This window comes from Desmodus rotundus, chromosome 2, assembly GCF_022682495.2.
Source record: "Desmodus rotundus isolate HL8 chromosome 2, HLdesRot8A.1, whole genome shotgun sequence".
In the NCBI taxonomy this organism is placed as follows: domain Eukaryota; kingdom Metazoa; phylum Chordata; class Mammalia; order Chiroptera; family Phyllostomidae; genus Desmodus; species Desmodus rotundus.
In genome coordinates, this window is record NC_071388.1 from 146,918,376 (window position 1) to 146,937,049 (window position 18,674).

Below are 18,674 nucleotides of genomic sequence, written 5' to 3' on the forward strand. Positions count from 1 at the left end.
AAGAAAGAGGAGAAGGCTGGATACACAAATTTAGAAGTTATCAACATGTAAATGATAACCAAACCATGCAAATGGATGCTACCAGTCAAGGGAGAGAGTATAGAGCAGGGGGCACAGACTCAAGCTTGACTGTTGGCCACCTGTTGGTCTTCTTAAGTATCCTGGGAAGAGAAATGGCCCAAGATGAAATGAGTATGTAACTGAATGGGGAGGACAAGCCAGCAAAAATTTCTGAGATGAGAAGGTCAGAGGGATAGAAGAAAAGACAAGTTGCTATCCAACAGTCATTGCTTTTCTTTCTTGCGACAGAACAGATTTTAGACACAGAGATGGCTTCAGATGAAGGAAGGTAAACCCTCCTTGTAGCCCCAGTAGCTGAGTCGTGGTTGATCTAAACAGGGCATAATAATCTCATTCCACTCTGCCTGAGGACTGGGCCAGCACTGGGCTCTGACCAATGAGACAAAAAAGAGCATAGGTTGGAGTGAGTGGAGATTCAAAGAAAGCATTTTTCTTTCCTACAAAAAGGACGAGAACAAAGAAAGAGCTTCATGGTGTCACTGTTTCCCCCTTTTTTCCTGCTCTGAACTCAGGTGTGGTTTCAGAGTAATGTCAGCCATTCTAGGGCTGAGAAGAGATGAAAAAAGGGTGAAAACTCAACAGCTCAGAATGTCAAAATAAAAAAAACTGAAAGTGTTCATGTTGCTGACAACACAGTTGAGCTGCTGAACTGCTCAGGAACCCCCTCCTAGGGTTTTTATTAAGTGAACTGATAAATGCCCATACGGCTTAAGTCACTGCTAGGGGATTCTGCCACTTGCAGCTGACTACATTTCCAGCAGTTAATTAGTGTGTATTGTATCGTGACACTGTACAGTGTAGCTCCGGAGTTAAATAGACAAGGTCCAGGCAGATACAGTGTTTAACTTTGGACATTTTGAGTGTTCCCTCATCTGTAAAATGGAGATAGTAATAGTGTCTGTTTCAAGAACGCTGATATACTATTGGTGGGAATGTAAATTAGCAAAGCTACTTTGTAATTTGGCAAGATTTACTGAAACTGAAAATGCATTGAAACCTAAGGCCCAGCAATTCCACTTCTAGGGAAATCTTACAGAGACTCTTACCCTATGCATTGAGAGACTCGTACAAGATTATTCACTGAAGTACTCTTGGTAATAGAAAATAATTAGCCATAGTCTAGAAATCCATCTGGGTTGAAAATACATAGTAGCTATAGTATATCAATATGATAGTATACAATGGAGCAGTTTAAACAGATGAACTAGCTCTCACTATATATATCAACATGGATAGATCTCTGAAACATAATGCTGAAGAAAAAAAAGCAAACTGCAGAGTGGGACATGCAGTATCAGACACTACACTGCATATTTTTGTGAATTAGGAAATCTATGGAAAATAGATTGAAAGTACATACATTAGATACAGTCAGGGGTGAGGAATAAAGAAGGTAAGAAAAAAATAGGGGTCATTTCTAGACAGATGATTTTCATGCCAGTAACAGAAAAGAATGACTGATTGATTCAATTCAGTTTTGTGCATCTGAAGCTCAACCTTAGAAACAAAATAAAACAAAATATAATAGTGTTGCTCTTCCAGGATTGAATGACACAATAGTCCAGTGTGTGGCACATAGTAAGGGCTTAACAAATGGTGGTCATTATCATTATCGCTATGCCCACCTGCTGTGCTCTGCCTTTTTGCTTTCCAAAGGCTCTTCCCAGTACAAGACTCTTAGAAAGATGGAGAGTTTGGTTGGGTACCTAAATTTCCAATTCTTGTCTATTGGTTTGAGGGCTGTAAAAGCAAAGGCTTGGTTTGGGCCAGGTCTTGATTTGCACTGAGGCTCCTCTAACGGGTTTTTGAGAAAGTGCTCCAAGTCACACCCCAACCCACCAACCTCCCAAATAACCACAAAGAGTGGAACACCTTACCAGCATAAGTCCTTGCATTTGACATAAGTGGCATATTTAATCAGAACAAGATTGAGCAAAAAGGGGAATTTATTAATGCATGTGAAAATTGGGAATTTTAAGAAAAAGAACTGGCTCTGATCAACTTTTTCAACTGAATCAGGGAATTTTCACTGCCTTACACTTACCTTCTGCTATTTCCACAGCTGAGAGTCTGCTGCTTACAAGTGTTCACTTCCAGGTACCAATTTTTGAACCAGTTCTTTAAGCAATTGAAAGAAACTCTGATTCACCTGTAGGGGGAAAAAGAAATGTATGGGACGCATCCTCTGTAGTTCACAGAGTTAAAGGAAATGCTGAGAGCCAGATCTTGGGAAGAAAGGAAAGCAGGAGGCTACAGGGCCTTAGTAAGAAATACATCCTCTTTCTTTAGGTCCTGTCATGGGAATAATCCAGCTCCATTGACGTAGAGTCCCTCTGTCATTCTTCCTGAAGAAAGCATCTGATTTGCTCAGTTTAGGACATATGGGGAGGCCTTGCGATTGACAGTCCTATTAAGACCGCATAGAATGGTGAAGGAGCAGTCCCCGCAAAGACAAGCTGCTTCCAGTACAAAGGGCAGGATGCTGGCCTAGCAAAAACAACCGATTTCTACCACACAACTAAAAAGGTTGTTTGCATTTTATTAGAGAGTTCCAGAGGTCACAGATTAAAAGATATATTATAGCTTTACTGTTAACTTTTTTAGTGACTTAGGGAACTTAACTTCACTATTCTATCTCTTCCCTTTCGCATATTTGCAAAATGGGGTTCATTACACGTACTCCTTTCTTATGTCCCCAGATGTAAGTTTCAATAAATTAATAATAACTCTGAACTGGAAAGGGTCTCAGATCTCTTAAGGGAGAGATTCTCAACCTTGCCTTGGCTGCACAATAAAATCACTTGGGATACTATTTTAAAATGCACACATCCAGAGATCCTGATTTAATTGGGCTGGGAGGGAGAGCTTGGGCATCGCTATTTTTTAAAAAGTTCCCCAGGTGATTCTAATGTGCAGCCACGGTTGAGAAGCCTTGGGATAGATAGACTTATCGGGATGGTTTGCTCTCAATCCACGGTCCTCCTGCAGAAAGTCCCTCTGTATCTTTGCCAGCTTGTTTTATTGATTCCAGAGACGGGAGCATCTTAGTCTGCTCAGGCTGTGATAACGAAACACTGTAGGCTAGGTGTCTTAAGCAACAGAAACGTATTTTCTCACAGTTCTGGAAGCTGAAAATCCAAGATCAAGGTTTTGTCAGGGAAGACTTTCTGGTAAGAGCTCTCTTCCTAGCTTGGAGACTTATTTCCTGTGACCTCCTGTGGCAGAGTGGGCGCAAGCTCTCTGGGGTTCTTATTGGATCAGGGCTTCACACTTAGGACTTCATTTAACCTGAATTATTTCTCTAAAGGCCCTAGCTGCAAAATACAGTCACTTTGGGGTTTGGGGTTTCAATATGTGAATTTTAAGGGGGACACAGTCAGTTCATAATAGGAGGTTGCAGCTCATTGGGCTGTAAAGTGAGTCAAATTATTAGAAAGCTCTTCCTCATTTTAAACCCAAACTTTTATTTTCTTAAATTCTTTCTACTTCTTAGTCTTCATTCCATAGAAAGAATTAAGAGAAATGGGAAGCACCTAACATAAGAACAACTATTTTGCTAGGTGTTTTGCATTCATTGTATGAGGTCTGTCTGGGAAAAGTCCATCCATTGTTAATATAATGAGAATTGTTTGCACGACATTGATGTAACCTGGCAGCCAAGGAAAGTGGACTGGAATGAGCATGAGTGAATAATGACGAATTCACTGTACCAGTCAGTGGGGTAGTAGATGCCATTGAGTGAGCACGTGTACTGTGTGGCTATCACATTCAAAATGACTGAGTGAGTAGAGCAACAAATCTGCAGCAAATTTAGCATTGAGCTTGAACATTCCTCCATGGAAACTATTCAGATGATTCAGAAGGCCACGGCTACGGGCAACTGGTGATTGGCAGCTTCAGTACCACAATGCACCTGCTCATGCATCACATCTTGTGATGAGTTTTTTTGCGAAACATCCCATCACCCAGGTGACTCAGCCAACCCCCTATATCCCAGATTTGGCTCCCTGTGACTTCTAGCTTCTCCCAAAACTAAAATCACCTTTGAAAGGGAAGAGATTTCAGACCATCGATGAGATTCTGGAAAACACGATGGGGATTGGGAGAACTGTGTGAGGTCACATGTGCCTACTTTGAAGGGGACGGAGGAATCACTGTCCTGTGTACAATGTTTCTTGTATCTTGTATCTTCTTCAAAAAATGTCTCTAGTTTTCATAGTACATGGCTCGATACTTTCTGGACAGATTCATATTTCTCAAGCCTCAGGAGGATAAAGTGAGGAAGGTATCATTATACCCCACTTATGGATCCAAATACTGATGTCAGAGAGGATGAGTTATCTGCCTAAATTCATAAAGCTGATTAAGTGGCAAAATGGGAATTCAAGCCCAAGCCTGTCTGCCTTCTAAATTTGTGTTCTTTCTAGCATCATGCTGTGGAAGTCATCTCTTCTGTGCAAAACCCCTTTCAATGTATGAAGGCAAAGTTGCCTCATAGGCTTGAAAGCTGTGTCTGACTCCTAAGAACCTGCCTTGTGCATACAAATGCTGCTTTCTGCTACTGCTTATGTTTTTTGTTCTCTTTCTCCCCTTTATTTCGTTCTTTTATTATCTACTTTTCATTCTAGCTTTGAATTACTTCTATTACCTCATAATCTTGTATTTCCTCCGTGTCTTTCCTGGAATTCCTTTATTTTACAGGCTAGCATAGACCAAACTTTTGTATATGTATGAATCATACAGAAATATTCTGATTCCCAAGATGAGGCGGAGCCCAAGGATTTGCATTTCAAATGATCTCTCAGGTTACAATGTTGCAGCTGGTTGGCAAATTCCACTTTAAATGTACTAGTATAGACCAGTTCTTTAGTCTTTCCAGCTAGCCAAACTGTAGAAAGGGTTTCACATACCTTTTTACTTTCTCAACTAGAGGGAAGATCCCCTTGCAATTCCAGTACCTACAATTATGCCTGGCACAGACAGGAAAAGCTTGGAAAGATAACAGAAAACCCCTTTTTATGCCGGCTATCCTTTCCCCCTCTTTCTAGAACTTCTCTTTTATTTTTAGGAAGAGCTTTTAGTTCACTCTGTGTGATCCTGGCGGGTCTGTCATATGCCCTGTGGTCCCATGCGTTCCACCATAGGAACAGACACAGGAGTCAGCAGAGCAGGCCGCAATGTACACACCATCTCCCTGAACTCAGTGATTGGTCTAGCTTGTTGCTCAGCAAATGACCCACGAAGGGCCAAGTCAGAATCTCTTTTCAGAATTGGCACTGATGCTGGGAGAAAAGGGCTTCTCTTCCTTGATGTCGCTGGCTCTTGGTGATGCTGGTGACCATCTTTGCCCTCCCATGGCGGGAGCCTACCTGCGGGCAAAGCTAACACAGAAGTAAATAGATCCAGAAGATGGAGAGAGGAAGGGACAAATGTTGATGGCATTGCATCTAGCTTTGTTGAAATCTGTTTTCCCCTTAGAGTGCCCATTCCCTTGAGTCAATAAATACTGTTTGGTTTAAACTTGTTTGAGTTGAGTTTTGCTTCTTGCCACCAGACTTACACTATGAAATGTATCTATCTTGTTCAACACTGCATCCACACCCACCAAATGAATGAACAGAAATAGTTCTCACTGTACAATTACTTTTCTGGGTCTCAAAATTAGCTTAAGTGCCACAGCTCTTCCTGGTAACTTCATGCAGAAACTGCTTCGGAGTCTGTCTTGTTTCATCCCTAGGCTGTGGCAGACACTGGGATGAGAAGAGAGGTTAAGAATTCCTGGCTCTGTGTTGGGGAGAATTGGGGTCACATAATGGCTTCACAACTTGCTACTAAGTTGTACATTCTCAGAGGTTCAATATTTTTCCATCTGTAAAAATGAGGGTAACATTATTTATGAAGCAATTATCACTTTGGTCTGCATCATTCCTCTTCCTACTCCTTTTCTTGTAGCTGTACCTGCTCCTCTGGTGCAAGGTGGGCATTTGTCCCAGGCAGGGCCAGAGATAGTGCCTTTGCCCCAGCAGTCAGGTGGGCCTGCATGGAATTCAAATTGAGGGCGACAACTTGTGGAGGTGGAAGGCAGTTTAGATAGAATCATCTGATGACAGTGCCACAGGCTGAGAAAAGAACCCAGTGCTGTGATCGAGAGCCACAGAGCTAGAGTCCGATCTGTCTTGTCTGACCCTGTTTGTGTAGCTCTGCTGGTTCACGAGCCAGCGCAGGGGGCTTCCAGGAAATCTTTTTTGTTTACATAGGATACAACCAAAGAACCTTGTGGATCAATCTACCTCAAAAGTTAGCTTTGAGAATTAAATATGGTGCTACCTATGAGATAATTTGCTCACCTTGGGGATATAATAAATGCTTAATAAATGTTAGCTAGCATTATTATTCCAGTTTGACCTCCTACTTGGTGGACCCTACACAGGTAAACAAACAGATCCTGTTTATACCCAGAAGTCAGCTGTGGGAGCTGCCTGTGTGAGAAGCAGTGTGACTGTGAACTGGAGCCAATACACCGTTATCTATTCTTGGGCCTTTAATGCAGGTAAAAGTCAGATGGAAAGATTCTGATTCCTTAGGTCAGGGGCAGGGAGGGGGTGTGTAGAGCTCAAATTCAAAACCACCGACTATTTTCTCTACATGTGCTGTCTTAGTCTATACGGTGTCTCTCTTCCGACTGGTGGATATATAAAACTGCATAGTTTCTCAAATTTCGGTTCTAGAAGCAGATTGGTCTTTGAGAACCCAGAGCATTTATTTATTTATTTATTTATTTATTTATGTATTTATTTAATGCATTACATGTTTTAAATCAGTCCATCTGTAGCAGACTGAATAATAGCCCCCAAACATGTCAGGTCTTAATCCCTGGAACCTGTAAATGTTAACTTACACAGAAAAAGATCTTTGCAGCTGTGATTTAATTAAGGATCTTGAGATGGGAAGATTATCCTGGATTATCTGAGTGGGCCCTAAATGCCACCACAAGTGTCCACATAAGAGAGAGGCAGAGGGAGATCCCACCCACACACGGAGGAGAAGGCAATGTGAAGACCGAGGCAGAATCGCAGTGATGTAGCCACAAGCCAAGAAATACCGACGGCCCGCAGAAATGGAAAGAGTCAAGGGGAGGGTCCTTCCCTCGAGCCTCCGGAGGGAGTGTGCACCTGCTGATGCCTTGATTTCTGCCTAGTGAAACCGATTTCGGATTTATGGCCTGCAGAACTGTGAGAGAATTCATTTTTATTATAGAAAGCCAAAAAGTTTGAGATAATTTGTTACAGCAGGTTCAGGAAGCTAATACACCATCCTAAATACATTTGTCAAGTGCATAGAAAATCTGTTTAATGAAATGCTGTAAGAGTCAGAAACTTTATTCTATTTATATAGATTATTTGGCCCTTTCTATCCTGCTAATTTGCCAAAAAGCTGAGAAGAGTTGTTAATGCACAGATTCAGTTCCTGCTGTGGTATCACTCAGAGACCGCCCCCAGTTGGATCACCCTTCTGTGACAGGCACACAGGCGGATCTGCTTCTGAGGCATTGCCATTGCCTCTGGGTCTCCACATAGGCCCCTCTGAAGGACGAAGAAAAGCATGTGGCTGACCACAGGTAATAAGCCCTTTCCTGCTCATTTCTACCTTCTCGAGGAGCAAGAGACCCATTCATTGCACAATGGCCTTCGCTCATTCCTTCCCTCCCCTTGAGATGGGATCAAGGGAGGTCAAACCTCATGGGGAAACATCTACTCATAAACCACTTCTCCCTCACATAAAATAACGGTTGCGTGCAGAGAGGGAAGCAGATAGAACATTCCTGTTCTGAACTTCAGGTTCACTTGGAGCTCTATTATGTTCTGTTCCTCAACCAGGTTTTAGCTGCAGAATATAAAAAATCAGTGGTGAGGAGGATAGATAAAGTTTTCAGTCTCTTTGACCCCTATTAATTTAGCTCAGACATTGCGTCCCTACTGTCAGAAAAGAAAAGAAAAGCTAAATTCTTTCCAAAGTGGCAAAAAGAGCACAATGGAAGTGTCTCAGTATATTCTCCAAAATCTGACTCAGGAAAGCCACTTCAAACAAGCACAGTAGAACACGATGCTCTTGGATTGCTCCAGAAGTGTTGGTCAATCCCCAAAATCTAAGTGGTTTTTGGCAATAAATAAATACATTAAAAATCTCATGGGGGAAAATCAAGAACAGTGCTAAAAATCTTCCTTCTTTCAGATCCATCCCCCTAATGCAATGGTCATTTTAATTTTTCTAATACTTTAAAATATTGTACAAATGTTTGTAAAGAAAAAATGCAGACAACACAGAAGAATGTATACTAAATAGTTCAAGTTCCTCTCTCCATATCTTCCCATTTACTTCCTTCCATGTTTAACCACTGTTCAAAGTGTGATGCTTCCTTTCACAGATTTCTTTAAATGCTTGTTCACTCTGCTGTCATGTTAAATGGACGCAGAGGCCTTTGCTTTTAAATTGATAACAAGAATGGGAAAAGGTTCAATGCTGAATCAGAGCAACTCTGTTACGCCAAGATCAGGACCATGGTTAGGAAAAAGAGAACACTGACACTCAAGCTGGGAATATTTGGGCAGATGTTGAAGATTTTGAACTCCAAACTTCTCTGAATACTAGTCTGTGGAAGTGATCACCCTTCGGCATGAAAAGCTAGCACTCTTTCCTTGCTTGAAGACAATGCAGAGCTTTTCCTTGCAGGGCAGCATGGACCATCCTCAGGAACTGCCCCATTTCCCTTCCTGGTTATTAGGCCTATAACTAGGGTTAAGTTCCAACAGAACACAGCTGGAGACATGCTGGGCCTGATAAAGGACAGAGACTCTACCCAAAGGAGTTACAAGACCTAACTTGAATGTATTGGCGCAATCTGGGGGAAGGACTGTAGGACTAGAATCTGAGGTTTCTCCATTAATCAGGCTGATACAACATATTGGATGGAAGAGAGTTTATTGATTTGTGGACACTTGCAAAATATAAAGACGCTGCCAAGGATCCAAGGAGATGATGTGACCTCACCACTAGTGTGGATCCTAGAAGCATGGAAAAAAGAGGAGAGTTCATGTTAAATTAAATTAAGATGCCAGAGTTGCTATGGTGGACAGTGGAGAAGGGATTACAGGGGTCAGGGAAATGGGCATTCTGAAGTGGACTACACAGGCACAACTCAGAGATGTTACATGTCTTGTTGCAGACCAGTGCAAGAAAGAGAGTTTTGCCATAAAGTGAGTTGTAATCTTTTTGCTGGTGGAGGGTCTTGCCTTTAATTTGTAAAATACACTACATTCGTGAAGTGCAATAAGGTGATGTGCAATAAAATGAGGCAGCACATGTAAGGCTGGGAGAGATACCAGATGCCTACATACGATGGGAAGGGCTATCGGACACATCATTGCCAAGGCCATCCATGACACACTGGTGAGAGGGTACCAGCATCATTAACAACTGTAGTAATGGATCTCCTTTATAAGACAGGGTTAACAGGAGGAGAGGCCCTTACAGGACTAGGCTCAATGATAGCAATGGGGATGTTAGGACTTCAGAACAATATAGAGTAGGCACTTAACTGCCAGGAGCAAGGTAGGTGCAATTTTCTTAATGAGTGGCAGAATCATCGGATAGCCAAGGGGGTCTAACCTGAAGAGAGTAATGGAGGTGGTTAATGGAATTCAGTATCCCCAAGGGCTAAATAGCTGGGCATCCAACAAGAGTACAACTCAGCTTCTATTGTCAGAAGAAATACAAAATGGATGGCCACTAGGGCTACAGGACCTGAATTAGTTTTCAAGTACAGCACCCATTGACTGGATAATCACTTACAGTTAGGTATCCCAAACATTTTAGAGACTGTGGGAAGAGAAGTTCTTATTTGATGTTGATAACTTGTGACATAAAGTATCACCATGGTGTTCCTGTTAGAATGGAGGCTTATAGAGTCTTGACCAAGGTCCTCCTTACAGGAAGCCAACTGGATCTGTTGATCCACCACACAGTTATTTTCATGATTCCCAAACGTACAATTGGGATTGACTTATGTAGTAATTGATACAACTCCAACTGTGGTTCTTGGCCTTTGGAGTAAGAACTCTAATAATGAGGAAGTCCAAGGAGAAATCTGAAAATACTCCATTGTTGGGAACCACCCTGCCTGGTTTCAGAAGCTGTAACCCCCCATGGCTAAGGCTGAGTAAAAAGACCTTGGGACCATAAGCCACTAAGAGAGAAAGCTTCTCCTCCTAGCAGGGGCACAGCCTCTGCCCCCTTTACTTCACCCCACTTGGCCCTGGGTAGATGACTGGTTAGTCAATGACAGGTAAGATTCCTCAAAGGACGACCTAAGGTAGTCACGGTTGCAAAGAGGTCCTCAGGGGACAACTTGGGGTACTATAGAAAAAGGGGGTGACGGACCCTCGCCCCTCAGCTTTGACATAGCCTGAGTCCTCATTCTGTCTGCAAGAAGTCTCCTAATCTCTTGGCTGCCTTACTTCCCCTACCTGACTTAAGCCTGAAACAATGCCAGAGGTGGGTGCAGTCCTGTGCTGGAAAGGGCAGGTTCCCTGGGGTTGATCAGGCCTAAGAAAGAATGCATAAAATCCTGCGAAACCTGCTTTGCTAAGAATGCCCTCAATTTAAATGATAAGGGTCCAAGCATAAAATGAGTTTGTTTCCCAAAGTTTCATGGCCCTTTGGCTATCTAACCCTAACTCAGAATAAGCCCTCATAGTTCTTTGAATGTTATCTATTGTTTGATCGTTACTGCCTGACAATGATTGATGAGCTTTACAAATAAGCCCTGTATTCCTATGCAAATTAAACCCAATAAAACCTATTGAAGAACAAACTCAAGGTACTTCTCCTTTGAGAGATTAACCATCTTTCCTTCCCAAGCAGATCATGTCTTGGTAGACTTTTTCTCATCTGTAGCAGATGGGGGAGCTCCATGGGCAGACCCCCCCTATACTACATTATCCCCCCAATCTCATCCAAAGACAAAAATCAATATCAGAACCCAGGGTAGATGGCAAAAATTAGTGCCACCTTTAAGGATACAAAGGATGCCAGGATGATTGACTGTATCATATCTCCATTTAGTTTGCTGATCTGGCCTCCTGAAGAACCAAATAGATCTTGGAAAATGATAGTTCACTTCAAACTTAAGCTAACTTCCCTCTAATTGCAGCCATGTACTAGATATGATTCATATCTTTGTTAGAGCAGATTTAAATGGTTTCAGGTACATGATACATGGCTTTGATTTCACAAATGCATTATTTTATAGTCTAATAAAAATGGCATCAGGAACAGTTTGCATTTACATAGAGTGGGTAATAATATATTTATAGTTTTCTCCCAAAACTCGGTTAATTCTTTGCTTTTTGTAAGAATGTTCTCCAGAGAGATGTGGATCATCTGGACAGCCCATAAAACTTCACATCGAGCCCTGGCTTGTATGGCTTAATGGGTTGAGCACCAGACTGCAAAGCAAAGGGTTGGTGGTTCGATTCCCAGTCAGGGCACATGCCCAGGTTGCAGGCCAGGTCCCCAGCAGGGAGCACTAGAGAAGCAACCACACATTAATGTTTCTCTCCCTCTTTTTCCCCTTCCCTTCCCCTCTGTCTAAAAATAAATAAATAAAATCTTTAAAAAATTTTTAAAAACTTCACATTGACCCATTACATCAATACTATTGTGTTAATTGGTGCTAATGAATGAGAAGTGGCTAGCACACTGGAAGACTTAGTAGGCACACATGCTCCATGTGAGATAAACCCTTTAAAGAATCAAAGCCCTGACACACTTGCATCAGTAAATTTCGTAGTCTTATAGTCACGGGTGTTTCAGGGCATACCTCCCAAAGCAAAAGACAATCATTACATCTTGCACCTCCAACTACACAGAAGGAACTCCTATGCTTGATGGATTGCTCTTACTTCTAAAGAGAATATATTTCACACTAGAGAATACTTCTCCAGCACACACACCAGGTGACAAGAAATGTTGTCAGCTTGGAGAAGATCACAGTACAAAATAGAGTTCTGCAGCAAATCCAAGCTGCAGTGTAGGCAGCTCTGCTGTTGGGGCCCTGAGACCCTGCGTGTCCTATGGTATCAGAGATATCAGTGGCAGGAAAGGATGCAATGTGGTGCCCGTGCTTACAGTAAACCTCAGTGGGGAAAATCAGTGCAGACTCCTGAGATTCTGGGGCAAAGAGGATTATATACTTAAAAAAACACCCAACTTCTGGTATGTTGTTGGCCATTGGTAGAAAATAAATGCCTGACCACAAAATACCAAATGACCATGCCTCTAGAACTGCCCATCAGGAGCTGGGTTTGCATGGAATTCCCAAGTCATAAGGTTGCTTGAGCCCTAGAGCAGTTTGTTCCACATACTGTAAGATGAGCATGAGCTCCAAGCATGACAAGGGTTAGAGAGCAAAACAACTTCCACAAGCCTGTAGCCCAGGCTCCCATGACCTTCATCACTCTGTACTCGGGTGCCTCTTGCTCACGTCATTTTGATCATATTAGGAATCTCTTATCACAAGCGGATGGAAGAACAAATACTCCAAGCTTGGTTCACAAATAGAACAGCTTACTATGCGGGTGCTTAAAAATGGAAGCAGCTGCACTCAGCCTCATTCTGAAATGGCTTTGAAAGACAGTAGTGAGGGAAAATTCTCCTAATGAGTAGAATGTTGGGTGATGCACGTGTTTATCCACTTTGTGGAAGTAGTGACCTCGGGTGACAATATACCCAGACTAATGGGCAGGCACCCATGAAAGTAAGATTGAAAGAATGAAACAGGGAGGTGTATGAACATATGGGAGTGGGATAAAAGTGTGAAGATCTTTCTATCACATGTTAATGCCCACCAGAGAGCATCAACCAAGGAGGAAGATCTAAACAGTCAAGTTGACAAGATTACTCCACTATACCCTGTCATCAGCTACTCCAGTGCTGGCTCAATGGGTACACAAATACAGTGGCCATGGTGGGACAGGTGGATGCTCTATATGGGTCCAACAGCATGGGTTCCCACATATCAAGCCTGATTTAATTCAGAATGCTGAAGTTGTTTGTTTTTTAATCCAATTAACTTTTCCCTGAATTCCAAACCCCTTACCTACACTTTGTTCTCCTTATAAAAAGGGCCATTTTAAAATGGAATTTAAGATGGTCTGTTGGGGTATGAACCCACCATCTTCTCAGATTGCCAGCCAACTGAATAAAGTGCCCATAAAGATTCAATCGCTGTCATTGCTTATTGGGTTTGGTAGTGACAAGCAGCCTGAACTCCGGTGTCTTTTCCAATTTCACATTGAAGGGCAGGAATTTCTGTGAGCTGAGTCAGCCATAGGATATGAACTCAGACACTCAACATCTACAGGCAGGGGGTCCTTGCTGAGAGTCAAGTTGTGTGCTAGATCAGGGGCTTTCTTTGTTTAGATGTTTTTCGTCATCTTACTAAAAAATATTAAATGCTAATAAAAATATAAATTGCTAATATTAAAAAATATTAGCAATTTATTAAAGGTATGAGGTTACTATTAAACCCAGTAATTCTTATCTCTACCAAAGCCCAACTTCCCTTTTTACACTATTTTATAAGACCTGTTTACAATACTATCATTAAATTAATATTTAAATTATTGGGTTAGCCAAAAAGTTCATTTGGTTTTTTCCATAAGATGGCTCTAGTACTTAGCTGTCTTTAACTTTGTTTGAAACAATTTTATTAGATTGTATTGTGACAACTGACATATCAGCTTACATTTTTAAAAAACCAAAATTGGTGAATTTTTGTGTAGCCATTTTAATATTGAAGATGGAAGAAAATACACATTTTTGTCATACCATGCTTTATGATTTCAAGAAAGATAAAAATGCAACTGAAATGCAAAGAAAACAGATTTATGCAGTACATGGAGAAGGTGCTGTGACTGATCGAACATGTCCAAAGTGGTTTGTGAAGTTTTGGGCTGGAGATTTCTTGCTGAATGATGCTCCACGGTCGGGTAGACCAGTTGAAGTTGATAATGATCAAATCAAGACATTAACTGAGAACAATCAATGTTCTACCACACGGAGACAGCTGAGATACTCAAAATATCTTTATCAATAAAGTTATTGGTGAAAATAAAAAATGTGTCTTTTATTTTACAGAAAAAACTAAATGGACTTTTGGTCAACCCAGTACTATAACTTAAGTATAATACTAATTTCTAAAAAGCAATTCAATGTCTAATTGTAATATAAAGGATAGTAAAAACAAAGTTGTATACAATAAAATGTATATACTTCAATACATAAATGACTAGGTGTGACTAGCAGACCTAATAGCATAGTCAGATGTTTGCGCCTACATGTAGAATTAGTGCAAATAAGAGCGCTCTAAATGTAGACTGACACAGGTGTGTTACATTGCAGACTCATAAACCATATGCAGCATTGCTATGCGTGAGGTGATCTCCCTCAATGTTAGGAACGACTTATGGTGAGTTTCTAACAAATAATTTCTAGAAAATTTGGATCTGTTAAACATGTGTAGGAATATTTCATATTTATTTGTAAAATGGAGTTAGGTTCTAAGTTCAGATCATTGAAATCACCATCTTCACCTAAATAAATGCCGTGGTGGCTGTCAACAGTGTGCGGGATTGGGGGCAAGCAAGTCTTACTGCACGAAACTGTTCTATACGTTGTAAGAAAGATTGTACTTTCAGTCCCAACCCACTAAAGGCTAGGAGCCCCCAGTCATTGTAACACTGTGAAAACCTCCCACACACGTTTAAAATGTTAACTAAGAGTAACATCATTCCTACTGCGAAACTCTGCTCTCAGCAGCACCTGGCACTCAGTGTATGTTTAATAGATGCTTATTGATTGGATGGATGAAAAAATGTATAAGTATTATATCTGTAAAAATAACTTCAACTTTTTCTGGCAAGTAACAGAAAACACAACTAACTATAGTTTAGACAAAATAGGGTTTATAACATTTTTTTAACTAAGCAATTTAGAGTTAGGCCATCCAGGGTTGCTGCCACAGCCAATGATGTTGTTAGTGTTTATGATTCTATTTTCCTTCCATTTTGCCATTCCTGGGAAATTTGTTATCTTATCACTTCATGAATTAAAGATCACTGCATCATCCATGAGTCTTACACCTGTATTCAGAGCAGAAAAGGGGAAGGAAGAGGAAAGGTAATTACTGGCAGACTTCTTCTATCTTATTGGCCAGAACTGTGTCATGTGGCTGGTGCTGGCTACAAATGGGAAGCCACATGCCTCCCACTAAAAGCAATAATACTGCCATACAAAGTATAAAAACATAAACAAACAGGCAACCAAACCTTGCAAACATATTACTGAGCTTCCAAGAAAGTAAAGATTCTAAGAAGCTAAAAAGTGAAGTGAATATAGAATTCCTGAAGGGTGAGAAAGTACTATGGGTGCATTTTGTGTTAGGAATATGCATTGAATTGTAGTCATCTTGTTATTTTATTTTTAATGGTTTCGCAGGAAGTGGGGATGGAGGAGAGGAGATTAAGCTTAAGGCTTACGAAATGTATTGAGTAGAGACTGACACAAACTTGGCAAATGAAAAGGCAAGCCACAGTCTAGCAGAAAATATTCACGAAGACTTGTATTCAGAATATATAAAATCTCCTACAAATCAGTATCAAAAAAAACCCCAACCCAACTTAAAAAATGGACAAGTCTTGAAAAGACACTTTGAAAAAGAAGATACACTAACACCCAATATTCACATGAAAAAGTACTCAACTTCATTAATCAGGGAAATGCAAGTTAAAACTACAATGAGATACTATTACACTTAGAAGGATTAAAATTAAAAAGACTAACCAAACCAGATATTTGTGAGAATATGGAGCAATTAGAACTTCGTACACTGCTTATGGGAATGTAAACTTCACAAACACTTTTAAACTGTTTAATGGTTTCTTATAATGTTACATGCACATTTCAATTCTAATAGAAATGAAAACATCTGTACACGAAAATTATATATGGTATACGCATGACAATGTTATTAATCATAGCCAAGAAGTGGAAAGAAACCAAAAGTTCAACTGATGAATGGATACACAAAATGTGGTATAGCCATAGAGTGGAATATTGTTTAGCCATGAAAAAGAATGAAGTACTGGTACACACGACAACATGGCTGGGCCTTGATGCAAAGGCCACATATTATTGTATGGTACCATTTATATGGTACACATCTAAATGGGTAAATCCATACAAACAGAAAGTGGATTAGTGGTCGTTAGAAGATGTGGTGGGAGAGGAATGGGACTGGCCTCTAATGGGTATGAGGTTTCTTTTGGGAGTAATGAAAATGCTCCAGAATTTTATAGTGATGGTGCTTGGACAAGTATACTAAAAACCACTGAAGTGTACACTTTATTTTTTTAATTGTACACTTTAAATAGGTGGCCTATATGGTATGTGAGTTATAGCCTGGTAAAGTTATAAAAATAAAAACAAACGTGTGTGTATGCACATGTACATAAATATATATGTCTGTGTGTATATATATATGTATATGTGTATATAATCACAAGCAGTGCCACCATCCCAAGATTACCGCTGCTACCACCTTGGTGAATAGACTTCCAAACTCACTTCTGTGCATAATACTTACTTAAAGAATATAATTTGGATAATATTGAGCATACTATTCAAAAAATATTTTGAAGTACAGCATAAATAGCTTTGAAATTCTAAAGTAATGTCAGACCACAGCATAATTACCTTGTTCCCGATCTGAGGGGGAGAAAACTTTTAGTCTTTCTTATTAAAGATGATGTTAGCTATGGGTTTTTTTGTAGACACATTTTATCAGATTGAAGAAGCTCCACTTTATTACCAATTTATTGAGGTTCTTTTTTTTATTGTGAAGGTGTGCTGGATTATGTCAAGTGCTTTTTATGCATCTGTTGAAATGATCACATAAGGTTTTTCCATTATTTTATTAATGGTATATTATACTGTTAGATTTTTGTACATGGAACCAACCTTGCACTCCCACAATAAATTCCATTTGGTGATGGTATAAATCCCTTTATATGGTTTGCTGGTTCAGTTTGCCAGTGTTTGGTTGAAGAGCTGTGCTTCTATTTTATCAGGATATTGGTCTGCAGTTTTCTTTTCTTGTGATGTTTTTCTCTGGTTTTGATATTAAGGAAATAGTGGCCTCAAGTAATGAGTTAGCAAGTGTTCCCTCCTTTTTTATATTTGCAAAAGCTTATAAAGAATTGGTATTAAATCTTTTTTAAATGTTTGGTAGAACTTACCAGTGAGGCCATATAGTCCTGGGCTTTTCTTTGTTATAAGTTCTTTGATTAGTAACTTAAGCTATTTACTTGTTATGTATCTTTTCAGAGTTTCTGTTTCTTTGTCAGCTTTGGTGGTTTCTTTGTTTCTGGGAATGTGTCCATTTCAACTGAGTTATCTACCTTTTTGGCCTACATATTTTCATGGTATGTCTTATGTCTTATTCACCTCAGGCTGCCAGAACAAAATTCTGTAGACTGGGGGACTTAAAGAGCAGAAATTTATTTCACAGTTCTGGAGGCTGGAAAGTCCAAGATCACGGTGGCAGCTGATGTGGTTCCTGGTGAGAACTTCCTTCCAAGCTGGAAGACAGTCACACCATCATTATATCCTCACATGGCCTTTCCTCCAGGGAGGCAAAGTGCTCTCGCTCTCTTTCTCTCCTTCTAAGACCATTAATTCAACCTTGAGGGTCCCGTCCTCATGACCGAACCTAACCCTAATGAGCTCTCAAAGGCTCCCTCCCAAAATACCATCACCCAGGGGGAGATAGGGCTTCAACACGTGAGTTTTGGGAAACACAAACATTCAGTCCATAATATTGTACACAGGCTTCCTCAAATTCATGGCCTTCTCACATGCAAAATATATTTATTCCATCGCACAACAGCCGAAGTCTTCATTCATCCCAGCATAAACTCTGAAGTCTAAAGTTCAGTGTTTTCATCTAAATATCTAAATCACATATAGGTGAGTTTTGAGGTAAGATTCTTCCTGAGAAAAAATCCTCTCTAGCTATAAACCTGTGAAACGAGACAAGCTATGTGCTTCCAGAAATCAGTGGTGGGTCAGGCATAGATATTCCCATTCCAAAAGGGAGAAATAGGAAATTAGGAATGGGTCCCAAGCAAGTCCAAAACCAAGAAGCCAAATTCCATCAGATCTTAAGCCTTGAGAAATCATCATTTTGGGTTTGACTTGTGCTGCCTTTTGGTCTATGGGTGCACAGGCTCTGCCTGTGAGGCTCTGTTCGGCAGGGGTTGTGACCCTATGGCTCTGCTGGGCAGCAGCTCTGACCCCAAGGCCCTGCAGAGTGGCCTTGGCCCCACAGCTCTACACAGTGGTCCCAGTGCCAAGGCCTCCATCTGATCTGTTGAAAGAAAGGTGGTGGCCCTGATGAACTGTGAATCACGTTCGGGGTCTTTTTTTCTTCTAGAAGAATAAATAGCACATGTTCACGAGGAATATCACTATTGTCC